This window comes from Nyctereutes procyonoides, unplaced genomic scaffold (assembly GCF_905146905.1).
Source record: "Nyctereutes procyonoides isolate TBG_1078 unplaced genomic scaffold, NYPRO_anot_genome, whole genome shotgun sequence".
Taxonomy (NCBI): domain Eukaryota; kingdom Metazoa; phylum Chordata; class Mammalia; order Carnivora; family Canidae; genus Nyctereutes; species Nyctereutes procyonoides.
The window spans coordinates 16,341,488-16,354,879 of NW_026575033.1; the positions used below are offsets into that span (position 1 = coordinate 16,341,488).

Consider the following 13,392-nt stretch of genomic DNA (forward strand, 5'->3'; position numbering starts at 1 on the left):
CCACTGTCAGATAATTTAGATGCCCACAGACTATCTGCTCAAACTTACCACGACCTCCTGAAACCACCACTGCGCCGGCTCACCATAATAATTAAAAGAGAGCACTCCCAGGGAGGCTATTAAAAAACTGTTCTACAAATAGAAGGGAGGGTTGTTAATACTGCTTATAGTTACTATAGTTCCTGTAAGGTACAAAAAAGAATAAAACAAAATAGACTATAAAGATGAATGTATGTGAAGGATTTATAAACAAAAATCTGACCAGATAATTTCTGCAAATCTAACAAGAGCTATGGCAGAGAGATGCCAGAGGTGGTTACAAGAGTCCTTGGTCCTACACTGGGGTTCTGGAAGGATTTTGGAAATGATAATTGAGCTGCACTTAGGATTTAGCTCACAGTTAAAAAAAATAAGCTAACTTGGCAGATTAGGATAATTTTTTCCTAATTCTTTTTTTTTAAAGATTTTATTAATTTATTCATGAGAGACACAGAGAGAGAGGCAGAGGGAGAAGCAGGCTCCATGCAGGGAGCCTGACGTGGGATTCGAGCCCGGGTCTCCAGGATCACACCCTGGGCTGAAGGCAGCGCTAAACCGCTGAGCCACCCAGGCTGCCCCTCCTAATTCTTTTTGTGGTTAGATTCTCACTTTCCTAAAAAATCTGTCTGTCCCTTGTCACAAACCAACTCTGTAGTTTCTCTGGGCCACCTCATTTCCTCATCTGCAGATGAAGGAGGTGGGGCTCATCCTCGCAGTAAGGGTCTGTCTGGGCAATGGTTCCATGACTCCATGATTATTGGCTGTACCTGCCACATGGGACTGTATAACTCATTCTACTATTAACACTTTGTTATCCCTCCCTGCACCCACTTCAGGATAGTCCAGTCTGAGACTGAACTGAAACCTTCACTCATGGAACTATATTGCATACAGCAGGGCAAAACAAGAGTTTTTTTCCCCACAGTTGTTAAATTAACCCTTTTTATAGCAAATCTCACCTACCAACACAACATGATCTTTACTCTTCTTTCCAGAATTTTGTTTCTTTCTAGCATTGTTTTTTTATTACCACTAAGGAATAAGAGTGAAAATGTATGCTTGGCATTACTGTGTTTGGCATCACTTGTTGCACCTCCATCAAGGCCTTTATCACACCAGATCTCCACAAATGCCATCTGTTGGCCATGAGAGCTTTCCTTCTGTGGGCGGATGGATAAAAGCACCATGCCCATCCCTCATCTGGTTACTCATGGTCCACTTCATGCACAGCATGAAAGAGTACTTTCTTTTTCAGGCATATGAGTTTTACCCAACTGAGGGAGCAAAAAACTCATTTTCAAGTGTTTAAAATAAACAGGACCACTTAAAAGAAGAGCAGCACTGAACACACGCACACACCATGAGATTTAATGGTACATAATTCTAGAATCCAATTTGTCAGGCTGGGTAAAAATTTGGGAGATGTGAACCTTTCATTTTTAAGTTGTCAGTTTAAATCAAACTCCTGTTAGCAGTTACTCAAGGTTATTTTTACTTACTGCCTCCTTGGAAGATTCAATTGGTGATTTTAATTCTGAAGAAACAAAAATTCAAGAAATTACCATTTAAGAAGAATATGTTGGCTATCTGCCCTGGAGCATGCCTAAACTCTGCATACACAAAGAACCTCTGAATAATCCTGCATGGGCACTGCTTCTTGGTCAGTGTCACCAAGAAAAGTCTACATCATCTATCAGGCCGTATGCCATAGTCAACCCAGGGGATCAGGAGGCAATCGTCTATTCTGCAAGGGTCCACTCCAGAAACACTCACCATGACAAAATGTTGTTTCACCATGTGTTTTGTTTTCCTATTTTTCAATCTTATCAATTTTGACCCTCTAATCCATGGTATCTCTTCTAAAAAACAGTGCACTAACCAAATTCAGAACTTGGACACTTGCCAAAGGAACATTCCCTTAAAGGAAAAGACTGTTTCCTTGACTACTTTTATAGCACTTTTTGTACAGTAGTAGTTAATATGGTGATAACAAGTGCTTTTAAAGTGTAAAAACAGATCCAAAAAAAAGTCTACCTAGAAAATAGTTGGTTGTTATCATCCCTATTGGTACGTATATCATGTGTTATTATTCAGTACACCCGAGGAGAAATCAGGCTTCAAACCACACACACACACACACACACACACACACACACACAGGATGTATATTTCATTAATTTGACTTTATCTTCACTTAAATTAGCCTGTCATCCCTATGTGTTTCAAATGAGTGGCAATTACAAGTTTGCACTGTAAAGTGTAAATAACTACCACATACATATACCAGTTTAGTGTCACTGGATAAACCTACCAGTTGTATATAAAAGAAAATGGTATCATGATCTCATATTCTGGGAAAGAGGCTTTTCTAGCTGTGTTTTGAGCTTTCCTACAAATCCGTGAGGGGCAATTCCTGTTCACAGCCTGCTAGTTAGCATCTTGTTGTAGTACAGAACATCTTCCGACCATAGTACCAAAGAAAGATGACAGAGATGCATCTTTATAATAAAGACTCTATTCAAGAGGGCCATGGTGGGGCTTCAAGTCATCTACTGGATATCTGAATTGTCTGCTCATTTTGAGTGATTGTTCATATATGGATTTTTCTAGGGAGACGATCCATAGGAATTTTCCCGCAAATTCTAAAAAGAACCTGTGACCTGTGAAAGGTTAAAAAAAAAAAAAAAAAAAAAAAGCACTGAGTTAGAAAAAATGAGGAAAAGAAAAAAGTAAGAGAGAATAACAAGCTGAAGAGACTAAAAAGAACTGTTGATTAGTCTAAGATGGAGTACAGCCTTCAAAAGACTAGAGTCAGGGGGTTTTAAAAAGACGGCAGAGTATGAAGCACCAGAAATCTGTCTCTCCATCTAGATGATGATTATTACACTAGCAGGATCTGTATAACATAGCTACTTTGGAACTCTAGAACCAACTAAAGTATTGTAGCTTCCAGGGGAAGCGTCTGATGGTAAACGTGGCTCTTTTGGGTCAATTTCAGTTCTTAGGCCAGGAGCAATAACCAAAACCCTGCTGATTGGCAGACAGCTGTGCACGTGGTCCTGTAGCAATTTTGCACTCACTTCTACAAATAGAAGGCAAAATGGACCTTGTCCTCCAAACATCAGGGTTCTATGTTCTGTGACCACTGACTGACTGCTGTTTTTGATTATAGAGATATAAATGGGAGGGCAGCCACTATAGTTGTACTTTCCCCCACTGTTGCAAGTCTCTCCTCCTCTGGATAAATGAGGCATTTAGAGCCAGCACCTTTTTTACACCTCTCCCCTCCTTTTTTTCTTTTTCTTCTTTCTTAAGCCAGACATTAAAGGCTCGGATATTCAAAAGCAACTCCGTATATGGGGAAAATTAGAAAGTGACTATGCATCTCTAGGGAAAGGAGCAGGCTCACAGAAGACTTGAGAAGGAAGACCTTGAGTTTTACACCTCAGGCTGATCTTCAGCACAGAAACAGCTTACAACATTAAAAAACAAAACAAAACAAACCCAAAGGCAATGACAAAAACCCTGGCAAAGGGAGAGAACTCTGATTTCCAGATTTTCCACATCATCAGATTCAGATGTTCAGGCTTCAATAACAAATCACAGGCATACAGAGAAATAGGAAAGCATGACCTATTCAAATTGAACTGTTCCTGAGAAAGACCCTATGGCAGATCTATTAGACAAATATGTCAACCCAACCATCTTAAAGATGCTTAAAGAACTAAAGGAAGACATAGAGAAATTCAAGAAAATGATGTATGAGGAAATGGAAGTTATCAATAGAGATAGAAAACCTAAACAGAAACCAACAAGAAATTCTGGAGCTGAAAAGTACAATAACAGAAATGAAAAATTCACTAGAGGGATGCAAAGTGGGCCAGTAATATTCAAAGTGCTCAAAGCGAAAAACTATTAACCAAGAATCCTATATCAGGAAAAACTGTTCTTCATCAGTGAAGGGGAAAATAAGACATTCCCCATCAACATTCCCAACTAAGCGAGTTCATTACCACTAGACTTGTCCTACAAGAAGAAGAAATGATCAAGGGAGTCCTGCAAGGTGAAATGATGGACATTAGACACTAATGTGAAGCCATGTGAAGAAGTAAAGATCTAAATAAAGGTGAATGATGCATGGGCAATTGTAAAAGCTAGCATTACTATAACAAAGGTTTGTAACTCCACTTTTTGTTTTCTTTTTTTTTATAAATATATTTTTTTAATTTTTTATTTATTATTTATGATAGTCACACACACACACACACAGAGAGAGAGAGAGAGAGAGAGAGAGAGAGAGAGAGGCAGAGACATAGGCAGAGGGAGAAGCAGGCTCCATGCACTGGGAGCCCGACGTGGGATTTGATCCCGGGTCTCCAGGATCGCGCCCTGGGCCAAAGTCAGGCGCTAAACCGCTGCGCCACCCAGGGATCCCCACTTTTTGCTTTCTATATGATTTGAGACTAATATATATTTAAAAAATATTAGTCTAAAAGCTAGCACTACTGTAACTTTGTTTTGCAATTCCCTTATGTTGCTTTCTGTATAATTTAAGAGACTAATGCACTTAAATATTAGTTTCCTCCCTGAGGTATACAATGTATAAAGATGTAATTTTGTGAACAACTGAAAGGGATGGGCCTGGAGCAGTAAAAAAGCAGAATTTTGTATGTTATTAAAGTTAACCTGGCATGAACTCAAATTAGTATTATAACTTCAAGATGTTTAATGCAATTCCAACGGTAACCAAAAACAAAACAGCTGAATATATACAAAAGGAAATGAGAAAGAAATTTAAATATTTCACTTAACCGAAAAATGAACATAACACAAGAGAAGACAGTAATGCAGGAAATGAGGAACCAAAAAAGCTATCAGGCATATATAAAACCAACAGCAAAATGGCAGAAGGATGTCTCTCATTATCATTAATTAATTGTAAATGGGTTAAACTCTCCAACCAAAAGAGAGAGACTGGCAGGAGAGTAGAGTAAGAACACATGATCCAACTACATTCTGTCTACAAGAGAGTCACTTTTGGTCCAAAGACACAAATAGATTGAAAATGAAAGGTTGAAAAAAAGATATTTCATGCAAACATCAACCAAAAAATAGGGATTATTGTATAATATCAGACTAAATAGATTTAAATAAAAAGTGCCTACAGGAGGAGGGGCAAGATGGCGAAAGAGCAGGGTCCCCAAATCGCCTGTCCCCACCAAATTACCTAGATAACCTTCAAATCATCCTGAAAATCTACGAATTCGGCCTGAGATGTAAAGAGAGACCAGCTGGAACGCTACAGTGAGAAGAGTTCGCGCTTCTATCAAGGTAGGAAGACGGGGAAAAAGAAATAAAGGAACAAAAGGCCTCCGAGGGGGAGGGGCCCCGCGAGGAGCCGGTCTGAGGCCGGGGCGAGTGTCCCCAGGACAGGAGAGCCCCGTCCCGGAGGAGCAGGAGCTGCACCAACCTTCCCGGGCGGAAAGGGGCCCGCAGGGAGGTGGAGCAGGACCGAGGAGGGCGGGGATGCCCTCGGCCTCCCGGGGACACTAACAGACACCTGCGCCCCGGGAGAGTGCGCCGAGCTCCCTAAGGGCTGCAGCGCGCACGGCGGGACCAGAGCAGCTCGGAGGGGCTTGGGCGGCGGCTCCGCGGAGGGGGCTGCGGGGCGGGAGCGCGAATCCCACAGCGCAGGCCCCGGAGCACAGGGCACCGGGACACAGCCCAGGATCCGGCCTCCCCCGGGACAGGCAGAGGCCGGGAGGGCCCAGGACAGCAAGGACGCTCCTGCCCCAGCTGAGCAGATCAGCGGCCCCGCCCCGGAGCCTCCAGGCCCTGCGGACCGAGAGCCCCGTAGTTCCTGCGGGGGCTGACTCCAGGCTTCCAGAGTTGCCATAGCAACTGCGGCTGTTCCTCCTGGGGCCCCACGGGGTAAACAACCCCCCGCTGAGCCCCGCAGCAGGCAGGGGCAGAGCAGCTCCCCCAAGTGCTAACACCTGAAAATCAGCACAGCAGGCCCCTCCCCCAGAAGACCAGCTGGACGGACCAGTGATACTCCCCCGTGTTCCAATACAACTTGTTTTTGGCCACTCTGCACTGAGCAAAATGACTAGAAGGAAAACCTCACCTCAAAAGAAAGAATCAGAAACAGCCTTCTTTCCCACGGAGTTACAAAATCTGGATTACACTTCAATGTCAGAAAGCCAATTCAGAAGCACTATTCTACAGCTACTGGTGGCTCTAGAAAAAAGCATTAAGGCCTCACGAGACTTCATGACTGCAGAATTTAGATCCAATCAGGCAGAAATTAAAAATCAATGAATGAGATGCAATCCAAACTAGAAGTCCTAACGACGAGGGTTAACGAGGTGGAAGAACGAGTGAGTGACATAGAAGACAAGTTAATGGCAAAGAGGGAAACTGAGGAAAAAAGAGACAAACAATTAAGGGACCATGAAGACAGATTAAGGTAAATAAATGACAGCCTAAGGAAGAAAAACCTACGTTTAATTGGGGTTCCCGAGGGCGCCGAAAGGGACAGAGGGCCAGAATATGTATTTGAACAAATCCTAGCTGAAAACTTTCCCAATCTGGGAAGGGAAACAGGCATTCAGATCCAGGAAATAGAGAGATCCCCCCCTAAAATCAATAAAAACCGTTCAACACCTCGACATCTAATAGTGAAGCTTGCAAATTCCAAAGATAAAGAGATCCTTAAAGCAGCAAGAGACAAGAAGTCCCTGACTTTCATGGGGAGGAATATTAGGGTAACAGCAGACCTCTCCACAGAGACCTGGCAGGCCAGAAAGGGCTGGCAGGATATATTCAGGGTCCTAAATGAGAAGAACATGCAACCAAGAATACTTTATCCAGCAAGGCTCTGATTCAAAATGGAAGGAGAGATAAAGAGCTTCCAAGACAGGCAGGAACTGAAAGAATATGTGACCTCCAAACCAGCTCTGCAAGAAATTTTAAGGGGGACTCTTAAAACTCCCCTTTAAGAAGAAGTTCAGTGGAACAATCCACAAAAACAAGGACTAAATAGATATCATGATGACACTAAACTCATATCTGTCAATAGTAACTCTGAACGTGAATGGGCTTAATGACCCCATCAAAAGGCGCAGGGTTTCAGACTGGATAAAAAAGCAGGACCCATCTATGTGCTGTCTACAAGAGACTCATTTTACACAGAAGGACACCTACAACCTGAAAATAAAAGGTTGGAGAACCATTTACCATTCAAATGGTTCTCAAAATATACCCTAAAAACTATAGAACACTTCTGAAAGAAATTGAGGAAGACACAAAGAGATGGAAAAATATTCCATGCTCATGGATTGGCAGAATTAATATTGTGAAAATGTCAATGTTACCCAGGGCAATTTACACGTATAATGCAATCCCTATCAAAATACCATGGACTTTCTTCAGAGACTTAGAACAAATTATTTTAAGATTTGTGTGGAATCAGAAAAGACCCCAAACAGCCAGGGGAATTTTAAAAAAGAAAACCATATCTGGGGGCATCACAATGCCAGATTTCAGGTTGTACTACAAAGCTGTGTTCATCAAGACAGTGTGGTACTGGCACAAAAACAGACACATAGATCAATGGAAAAGAACAGAGAACCCAGAAGTGGACCCTGAACTTTATGGTCAACTAATATACGATAAAGGAGGAAAGACGATCCACTGGAAGAAAGACAGTCTCTTCAATAAATGGTGCTGGGAAAATTGGACATCCACATGCAGAAGAATGAAACTGGACCACTCTCTTGCACCATACACAAAGATAAACTCAAAATAGATGAAAGATCTAAATGTGAGACAAGATTCCATCAAAATCCCAGAGGAGAACTCAGGCAACACCCTTTTTGAACTTGGCCACAGTAACCGGAGAAGGACAAACAGTGTATGTTCTCATTCATTTGGGGAATATGAATAATAGTGAAAGGGAATATAAGGGAAGGGAGAAGAAATGTGTGAGAAATATCAGAAAGGGAGACAGAACATAAAGACTTCTAACTCTGGGAAATGAACTAGGGGTGGTGGAGGGGGAGGAGGGTGGGGGGTGGGGGTGAATGGGTGACGGGCACTGAGGGGGACACTTGACGGGATGAGCACTGGGTGTTATTCTGTATGTTGGTAAATTGAACACCAATAAAAATTAATTAAAAAGAAAAAAAAAGTGCCTACAAGAAAAAAAAAGGCCTACAAGAGATAAGCAAGAACTTTATATAATTAATAAAAGGCTCAATATGGCAAGAAGATATAACTATAAACTTTTATAAACAAATAATGGCAGTCCAGCAAAATTTATGAAGTAAAAACTGATAGAACTGAAGGGAGAACAAGAACAGTGCTACAATTAGAGTTGGAGACACTAATACCCTACTTTCAATAATGGATAGAACCATCACACAGGGTAAGTAAGGAAACAGAACTTAACATTTACAGAACAATCAACCCAACATCAATAGCACATCTACTCAAGTGCACATGGGACATCTCCCAGGATAGACCATGTGTTAGGGAAAAAATTAAATAGATATAAAAAATGTAGTTTTCATACAAAATATCTTCTCCGACCCCAACCGGATGAAGTTAGAAATCAACAGCAGAAATAAAACTGGAAAATTCACAAGTTTGTGGAAGTTAAACAACATACTCTTAAGCAATGGATCAGAGAAGAAATCACAAGGGAAATCAGAAAATACTTACAAATCAGTGAAAAAGAATGCAAACACCAAAACTTATGAGATTCAACAAAAGCAGTGTTAAAAGGGAAGTTTATAGCTATAAACACATTAAAAAATAAGACAGATATCTCAAATCAACAATCTAACTTACAATTTAAGGAACTAGAAAATGAAAAACAAACTAAACCCAAAGCTACTACAAGGTACAAAGCTGTGATCATCAAGACAGTATGGTACTGGCACAAAAACAGACACATAGATCAATGCAACGGAATAGAGAACCCAGAAATGGGCCCTCAACTCTTTGGTCAACTAATATTCGACGAAGCAGAAAAGACTATCCACTGGAAAAAGGACAGTCTCTTCAATAAATGGTGCTAGGAAAATTGGACAGCCATGTGCAGAAGAATGAAACTAGACCATTCTCTTACACTAGACACAAAGATAAACTCAAAAGGGTGAAAAGATCTAAATGTGAGAGAAGAATCCATCAAAATCCTAGAGGAGAACACAGGCAACACCCTTTTTGAACTTGGCCACAGCAACTTCTTGCAAGATACATCTATGAAGGCATGAGAAACAAAAGCAAAAATGAACTATTGGGACTTCATCAAGATAAAAAGCTTCTGCACAGCAAAAGAAACAGTCAACAAAACTAAAAGACAACCTACAGAATGGGAGAAGATATTTGCAAATATCCTATCAGATAAAGGGCTAGTATCCAAGATCTATAAAGAACTTATTAAACTCAACAGCAAAGGGATCCCTGGGTGGCGCAGCGGTTTGGCGCCTGCCTTTGGCCCAGGGCGCGATCCTGGAGACCCAAGATCGAATCCCACGTCGGGCTCCCGGTGCATGGAGCCTGCTTCTCCCTCTGCCTGTGACTCTGCCTTTCTGTCTCTCTCTGTGTGACTATCATGAATAAATAAATAAAATCTTTAAAAAAAAAAACTTAAACTCAACAGCAAAGAAACAAACAATCCAATCATGAAATGGGCAAAAGACATGAACAGAAATTTCACCAAAGAAGACATACACATGGCCAACAAGCACATGAGAACATGCTCCGCATCACTTGCCATCAGGGAAATACAAATCAAAACCACAATGAGATACCACCTCACACCGGTGAGAATGGTGAAAATTAACAAGACAGGAAACAACAAATGTTGGAGAGTTTGTGGAGAAAGGGGAACCCTCCTGCACTGTTGGTGGGAATGTGAACTGGTACAGCCACTTTGGAAAACTGTGCGGAGGTTCCTCAAAGAGTTAAAAATAGAACTGCCCTACGACCCAGCAATTGCACTGCTGGGATTTACCCCAAAGATACAGATACAATGAAAAGGCAGGACACCTGCATCCCAATGTTTATAGCAGCAATGTCCACCATAGCCACACTGTGGAAGGAGCCTCGGTGTCCATCGAAAGATGGATAAAGAAGCTGTGGTCTATGTATACAATGGAATATTACTCAGCCATTAGAAACGACAAATACCCACCATTTGCTTTGACGTGGAATGAACTGAAGGGTATTATGCTGAGTGAAGTCAATCGGAGAAGGACAAACATTGTAGGGTTTAATTCATTCGGGGAATATAAAAAATAGTGAAAGGGATTAAAGGGGAAAGGAGAGAAAATGAATGGGAAATATCAGAGGATGACAGAACATGAGAGACTCCTAACTCTGGGAAATGAGCAAGGGGTAGTGGAAGGGGAGGTGGGCGGGGGGATCGGGTGACAGGCACTGAGGGGGCACTTGACGGATAAGCACTGGGTGTTATAGTATACGTTGGCAAATCGAACTCCAATAAAAAATATACAAAAAAACAAGCTAGTACAAGGAAGGAAATAATAAAGATTAGAGCAGAGATGAAGAAATAGAGACCATGATTCAGCCAATAGAAAAAAATATTCAATGAAACCAAGAGTTGGTTCTCAGAAAAGATCAACAAAATTGAGAAACCCCTTAGCTAGATGGACAAAGAAAAGAAAAGAAAAGAAAAGAAAAGAAAAGAAAGAGAAGACTACTCAAACTACTGAAATAAAAAATGAAGGTGTGGACATTACAATTGATTCTACAAAAATTAAGAAGAGTGTAAGAGAATACTACAAACAACTGTATGCCAACAAATTTGATAGCCTAGATGAAATGGACAAATTCCTAGGAACACAAAAGCTATGACTAAATGAAGATTTTTTTTAAAAATCTGAATAGATCTGTAGGAGACTGAATTAATACTTAGGGATTTCCCAACAAAGAAAAGCCCAGGACCTGTTGGCTTCACTGGGGACTTCTACCAAACATTTAAAGAAAAACTAATACCAATCCTTCCCAAACTTTTCCAAAAAACTGAAGAAATGGGAACATTTCCTAATGCATTCTATATAGCCAGCATTATCCTGACACCAAAGACAAACAAAGGCATTACCAGAAAAGAAAACTATCGGGGCACCTGAGTGGCTCAGTCAATTAAATGCCTTCTAAACATCTGCCTTTAGCTCAGGTCATGATCTCAGGGTCCTGGGATCAAGCCCCTCAGTGGGGAGTCTGCTTCTCCCTCTCCCTCTGTCTACCACTCCTTCTGTTTGTGTTCTCCCTCTCTCTGTCAAATAAATAAATAAAATCTCTAAAAAGAAAGAAAAGACAACTATACCCTTTACGAGCATTGCTGTAGAAATTCTCAACAAAATATTAACGAACTAAAGTCAGTATAGTAAAAGGATTATACACCATGATTAAGTGAAATTTATTCCTGCAATAGAAAGATGATCCAACATACCAAAATCAATCACAGTAACAGAATAAAGGGGGGAAAACACGATCATCTTAATTGATGCAGAAAAAACAATTGACAACACTCAACATCTTTTTGTGATAAAAAGAAAACTCAGTAAACTAGGATAGAAAAAACCACTTCAACATAATAAAAACCATCTATGAAAAATCCACAGCAAACATACTCAACAGTGAAAGACTGTCGAAAGCCTTCCTCTGAGGTTAGGAACAAGGCAAGGATGTCCACTTTTGTCATTTCTATTCAACATCATACTGAAAGTTCTAGCCAGAACAATTAGGCAAGAAAAAAATAAAAGGCGACCACATCGCAAAGGAAGAAGTCAAATGATCTGTACTTGCAGATGATTTGATCTTCTTCGTAGAAAACCCTAATGATTTCACATACACATAACAACAAACAAATAAACATGTTAGAATAATTTCAGCAAAGTAGAAGGATTACAAAGTCAACACACAACATTTCTGAGCACTCACAATGAACAATCTGAAAAGGAAATTACAGTACCACAAAGAATACAATACTTACAGGCCTCAGAGCCCTCACCAGAAGCTTGCTGCTTGTATCTCCTCTGCTGTGTTTTCTTCCATCCTTCCCAAATGCCTGGTTGTCTGCAGAATTTCCAAGAGTAGGATGAAGACTTTCCTCTTCAAAATTATTAGGAAAATATTTTTCCCTTAGCTAGATGCTGTGCAGCAGGTAGAGGAGGCCCTGGAAGCTGTCAAAAATGCTACAGATGAGCGGGACCTTGCAACCTCTTTAAAGAGCTGGGGAAAGAGAAGGTGAAACTTTACTATGTAGTAGCAAGAAGACAACAGGTCCTCACTGGTGGGATGAGATGGTAGCCACGATAGAAGAATACCACAATGCTGCACACGGCCTCCGAAGTGTTTCTCCACCACCCAGATGTTGCTGGAAAAAGAGCCAATTGAAATTAGGTGTTTATAAAGGTCTAGGAGGCCACTGCTGGCATCTCCAAAGCTGCTCAAGCCACCTTGCCCCCTGAAGAAGCCAAAGGCCACAGGGCCATTGATGAGCTGAATGAGGCTATGAATGAGTTTGATATTAATGGTAATCCTGGACTCCATGATGTTCAATGAGGCCAGGTTCCAGTCTTCGCTTTTAGGAGATGCTGAAGAGCATCATTAGCACACCTGGGGCTCATGGCCCACTAATCCCTCATGTGGTAAAGGGCACGAGGGGATCATAGCTGAGTGTAAGACCCTCCAACAGGCCCTGGACCTGGCTCAGTGAGTACATTAATAACCATTACAGAATGTAGAGATATAAGCATCTGAAGATCTCCAACAACACAGTCACAGATCAAGATATGGATTCTTCATAAAAGAATGTATATTCTTAGGAACTTATTGTGTTCTTAACCCTGATATAAATAGCATTATGGTACAGACTCTAGGGAATCTTTGATTTCACACACAGCCTGACTGGGGAGAGATACTCACACAATGGGATTGAGAAGAATTTGAAGCCTGTGTATTAGTATGGGCTAAAGAGCATATAGTACTTTTAAACACATAGGGAAGATCCTTGTATTTGTAAAATGCTATCACATCACATTCAATGTTTTTTTTTAATAAACTATGATTAGTTTTGAAATTCAAGGGAAAAAAGGAATAAAATATTTAGGAATTAACCAAGGAAGTAGAAAACTGTATAGAAAACTATAAAACATTGTTGGGAGAAATGAAAGAATACATAAATAAATGGAAACACACCCCATGTTCATGGATTAGAAGGCTTAGTATTGTCAAGATGTCAATACTTTGTAATCTACTGATTCAATGCAATCCTGACCCAAATCCCAAAGTTTATTGTAGAAATAGAAAAACTCATCC

At 40.8% G+C, this 13,392-nt stretch overlaps 1 protein-coding gene across 9 annotated transcripts in view; it reads right to left on the reverse strand.

Moving 5' to 3' along the window:
- SMAD9 (SMAD family member 9) overlaps positions 1-13,392 on the reverse strand; it is an 85,463-nt gene that overhangs the window by 31,272 nt on the left and 40,799 nt on the right. The window contains exon 4 of one of the 9 annotated variants that reach the window (XM_055317465.1): positions 12,083-12,303. The exons of 6 other annotated variants lie outside the window; for them this stretch is intronic. The gene's annotated coding sequence lies outside the window, so the exon portion shown is untranslated. Of the gene's footprint in view, positions 1-12,064; positions 12,554-13,392 lie in introns of those variants that run through there. 2 more of the 9 variants (XM_055317467.1, XM_055317470.1) reach the window with 2 other exon arrangements.